The following is a 6000-nucleotide window of genomic DNA, read 5'->3' on the forward strand; positions in this document are numbered from 1 at the left end:
ATACTGAGACTATTTGTTTGTTGAAAAGGGATTCACAATCCTAGTCGGATTCACAATCCTAGTCAGAGGCACAAATGTTTCTCTGAGTCAAGTAGCTCTAATGGGGTCATTGATACATATTTCTATTGTGAACGATCAAATAATTCATGATTAGTGGCATCAATTTTTTGTGGAGCTAGAGTTAAAGAGGAGAAAAGATCAAGACCAGCTGATGCATTTTTAAATTAGGGAAATTGGAAAACCTAAATTGGTTGTGCTTGATGCTGGGGATAATGACATGATGGAGGTTAAGAATTAGAAGGAAGGTGTTGGGACTAGGAGGATGGGGGAGGGTGAGTAGGACACACAGGGTGAAAGCAACAAGTGCATTGATGTGCACTAATATCAATAAGTGTCGTATCCATAAGGATTTAGCAAGTATATTGATAGTTAGTTTTTGGGTTTTTTTGGTTTGTGATAAAGAGTGCATGTAAAAGAGTGGAGTAAGGGTTATGAATTGATTTCATCTCATCTTCTTCTGCACCATTACCATCTTATTTACTTAGCATGCAAACCATTCAATGTCTTGTGAATACTTTTTCTATGTAGATCTAGGTTCATCCTTGAATCACTAGAACCTAAAGACTTCAAACCCAATGTGATTCCTTAACTCCCGGTAGAATGAATCCTTGCTTTAATGTGCTAAACAAATTCTCTTGTGGCTCAGTCATGCACCGCCTTAAGTGCTAAACACATTCTCTTGAGGCTCAGTCATGCACCGCCTTAAGTGCTAAGCACATTCTTTTTTGGCTCGGCTATGCACCACCTTAAATGTTGAGCACATTCTCTCGTGGTTCAGTCATGTACCGCCTTAAGTGTTGAGCACCATTTTGTTGTGGCTCAGCTCCAAAAGTCATATTCTAGATCCTTCCTTGACCGCCTTATTGGAGCTCAGCCGTGAATTTTGGGGCTCACTTGCACCATTTGTAATTCTTTGAGAAATTGCTGCAAAATCATCAAAAAATCATCCATTTCTTATTTTTCTTCTTTTTAGTACCTCATTTTGTAATTGTAAGCTAAAATGGGTTGTTTACTTACAAAATATGATCAATTGAAGTACGATAAGTGTCAAGTTTATATGAAAATTTTACATATTCTAGACACTTATTAGTACACATGGACCTACACACAGGACAAACATGGCCATATCATTTGCCAAGTAGAAAAGAAAACATAACATTCTTAGGTGAGGAGAACAACGTTCATGCATTTCTTAAGTATGAAGACTAAATAAGATCAAACTTTTAAATATGAACGAATTCTAAAATTGTGTTATACTTTAGGGATAAAACAAAAATAGTTAACCCTTTTTTATTATTATAAAATTTCATAGATAACAAATTAGGGGTGATCATGGATTGAATTTTTAAAGATCCATCTAGATAAAGTTTATATCCAAATAATTGGATTAGATTTTGGATCTAAATCCATTTTTACTGCAGAACTGATTTAGATTTTTTTTTTCAATCTAGATCCAAATATTTGGATCACAATATAAATCCAGATCTAAATATTTGCATCGAGCTCAAAATCCAAAATTCGTTTTCTATAAAAGAAATTTAAATTGAATTTTCTAAAAGTTATATCATTGGGGCAAACTCGATCGAATTTGGCGAATTTTGGTTACGGGCTTACTCAGCCGAATATAGTCGAATTTTGACCAAGGCTAACTCGATCGAATTTTGTAGGGACCAACTTGCCCAATTTTAGTTGAGGGGACTTGACTGAATTTTGTCGAATTTTGGCGTGCAGCGACTCGACCAAATTCTGACAATTTTAGTCGGGGTAGATTTAGTCGAATACGATTGGATTTTGGTCGAGACTGACTTAGCCAAATTTTGGCAGGGACCAACTCAACTGAAATTAGCATAATTTTCGCAGGATCGACTCGACCGAATTTTGGGCAAGGTCGACTCGGACGAATTCAACAAAATTTTGACTATAGCAGACTTGACCGAATATGGTCATATTTCTGGCAAGGCTGACTCAGTCGAATACGATCGAATTTGAGTAGTGGCGACTTAGCCAAATTTGACCAAATTTCAGTTAGGGCCAACTAACTCGGTCGTATTTAGATCAGGGCCGACTTCTTTTCTAAAACCAAAAAACAAAAGAAAACATACAAAGTGAAAAATGACTAAAATATGTGAGAGATTTAAAAAATAATGAGAAAGAACATACAAAATATCTCAATAATTTTTTTTCTTCTTTATTATATTTAATTTTATGTTTATTATTTATTAATTTTCACATCAATATAATATATATTATATATATTTTTTAAAATTTTAAAATAATATAATTTTAAAAAATATAAAAAAATTTAGAATATACATTTTAAAAATTTTAAAATTTTTGGGGGCCATGGCCCCCTAAACACACACTAAAATTCGCCACTGTATAGAGTATTTTAGAGTTTTCTAAAAGTTTACAATTTTCTTTGTTTCCTAATCTTTTACTTAAGGTCTTTTAAAAACATCCTTATGCTTCTCGTTGTTCTTCATTGAAAATTGAAAATACATTATGAATTTAAGATCAAAATGTACTAGTGCACTTATCAAAACACACCAAACTTAAAATGTTGTTTGTCCTCAAACAAAAATAACAAACTCAAAATCTAATATAGAAAACTAGGTACCTTCTGAAAAGAATTTAATTCAAAAAATATTTTCTTAACATTGAGACAACTACATAATTCAGTGAAAAAAACATTAGGTCTACAATTAGATCGAAAGAAAAAGAACTACTCATTACAATTATAAGAGAATGAACTCTTGTATGCTCACTCTCTTCACCAATTGTATTTCCTCCATACTTTTTTTGGCTAGTGTTTTTCTCGATCCATGCCTTCACACATTCAATTTATTTTTCTTATTCATCTCAAACAATTAGATGATAACATATACATGTGATAATCTTAAGAACTTTCATGTGATGATCCAAAATGAAACATTTTTTTTCCATGGGAGTTTCTTTAACTTTTGAGTAACTGATATTTTCGAATCATTCTTCATTCTGACATTCATTTACTTAAACCAAAAACTTAAATTTTTTCCTTATATTTGTGAGTTCTCCACTTCACTCCAAACCTATACTTTTGATTATTCTCGAGTATTACTCTTTCTATATTTGTTAGAAGTGGCTTTAAGCCTAACTTCCAACACACTTCTTCACGTCTATATATATCGTGCATGAAACTAGAAATCAATGGGTGGTCCGTTAGTGGTCCGATAGCGGATGGAACAAAATGTCCAAAAAATCTCGCTAGGATAACTTTTTTTTTAAACAATAGCTCTAATACCATGTTCGAAGTGGGCTTTAAGCCTAACTCAACTCCACAAAACCGACTTGTAAGGTGAGGTTTGCATCACACTTATATATTATGAAATTACCTTATCTTGAGTCGAGGTGGGATTTCCAACAATATTCGATATTCAAGAATGTATCAAATGATTTTTAGTTCTAAACAAATAATTAAAAAAAAACAATTACATTGTTTGACTCAAGAATATTGAAAGCGTAAAGAAAATATAAAATTGTTTTTTACTCATGAAAATAACTTTAATCATATCTTAATACACATATATATGTATCAAGTTCACTTATATATTCACTCATATAAAGTTAATGTGATTATTTATTATTTCACTAAACATCAATAACATCATACGATTGTCAACAGAGGTTCGTCTAGAAATTATAACTCGTGGGGTTGCATATCTGCCCCTACGAAAAAGTTGGGAATTTGTAACAAATTTTTTAACTTATATTAATTTGTATATATTGACCCTGTTACTTACTTTTAAAATTATGTCATAAAAACAATAGTAGCACTATTTCCTTAGTAAGTATGTTAATAATATTTATTAAAAACTAAAAAAAATAATATAGCGTAACAAAGAAAGTATAATATAAAAAAACACTTTATTTCTTAAAAAATTAAGGATTAAGTATGTTTTTAGTTCATGAACTTTGATCCAAAATTGAAATTCTTCCCTATCTAAAACTTTGATACATTTTTGTCCCTAAACTTTAAAAATGACTGAATATAGTCCTTTTAACCCAATACGTTAATTTTTTTTTTTACGTGTTGAAAACATTTCATGTTAGTATTGGAATTGTTTACACTGTTTGACACATTCCTAATTCAATATCTGCTGAAAAATGAATTTGATACGTCAAGAAAAATTAATATAATTAAGTTAAAAAGACTATATTGATTTATTTTTAAAGTTTAAGAATCATAATGAATCAAAGTTTCCAAAGACAAATTTCACAGTTGGATTAAAATTGATGAACTAAAAATATACTTAACTCAACGATTAATAAGATGCTTAATAACAATCGTTGCTATTTGGTTGGTAGTAAAAAAACATTGATAAAAGTATTAAAGTGCATTGAAGTGGTGACGGTAGACTTTAATGATCATAGTGAAACTTTGCATGGTTGGTATAGTTGTGGCAAAATGGGACGTCTTTGCATAAAACTTTACATCGTCTAAAGAAAAAAAAAATGTCACTATTTTACACTTTCGCCTTGCATTCGATGCCTTATATGATAAGAAAGTGTTAAAATAATGGATGACACATAGGTTTAACGTGCCCATAACATTTTAAAAGTAGAATTAAACCTAATCAATTTTTGAAAACCAGAATTAAAGAAGATTATATTTTTAAAGCCAATTGTCACGTATAAGATTATCCACTTTGCCGTTAAATGGCTTTGTCATTAAAATTTCTCTTTTTGGATCAATGGATGAAGCTTCTAGTTTTAACCATTGCAACAAACTTTTTGGTATTTAAGGTTTTGAATTTTTTTTTTCTTCAAATAGTATTATTTTTGTGTGATAATATTGTTAAAGTCAATTATTATATCTTATGTATTATCTAGTTTGGAGTTGAACACTTTTTAAAAGACATTTCAGAAAATTAAAAGAAAAATATGTATTTAAATTATTTTATGTCTCTAAATAATGTAAGATTATTAAGTATCAAACTATATCAATATTGTAATATCAAGTATAGTAAAATATAATTATTAAGGTAAAACATTAAGTTTTTAGTCCATAAATTTGGAAGTGAAATTAAAATTTATTAATTTATCAAACTTTGACACATTTTAGTCTCTAAATTTTAAAAATAAATTAATATAATTTTTTTAACGCAATTGCATTACATTATTTATATTATTTGACGCGTTTTAGGTCAAATGTAAGTTTGGAATGTCTTTTAACAAGTCAAAAAATTAATTTCGTTGAATTAAAAATAATATATTCGTTTATTTTTAAAGTTTAGGAATCAAAATGTATCAAAATTTAAAAAAAAATACGAATTTTAATTTTGTATCCAAATTTATAGACTAAAAACATATTTAACCTTATAATAAATCATCATCTTCAACATATTATACCATCTAATTCATATAAATGTATTTGAATAGAATCATCATTACTTTTATCACTTTCACGACATGAACCAGAGAATACAAAAGAGTGATGAAAAAACAAACCATTTGGTTACGCATATAGCTTTTAAAAAGGAACACTTGAAGCAAGACTCTCCTCCCACTTTCATTCCCCACTTAGTTCGGTGCCATGCCAATTACATCGACACTTCATTGCCTTTTACAAAGTTTGAATGCCCAAGAAGTTAACGCTAAGGGAAAATGATACCATGTGATGAAAAAGTGGAGAAAATGAATTTAAAAAGATATTGTGAAAATATGTAAACAAAACTATGTTACTCAAATTAGCGTATTGGTAACTCCAAAATGAAATGGGATAGAAGAAAACGGTAATACCAAAAGAAAAATAGTTTTGTACCAATGTTTCTTGATGAATGAACCTTCTATTTTATTTTTATTTTTTTACGTGTGAAACATTCTAAATCTTTAACAACTGATTTCAACTAAAATAATGCTTTTTGTCTCTATACAAAGTGTGGAGTATGATGTCACTTGTGT

Source organism: Vigna unguiculata, chromosome 9 (assembly GCF_004118075.2).
Source record: "Vigna unguiculata cultivar IT97K-499-35 chromosome 9, ASM411807v1, whole genome shotgun sequence".
NCBI lineage: Eukaryota > Viridiplantae > Streptophyta > Magnoliopsida > Fabales > Fabaceae > Vigna > Vigna unguiculata.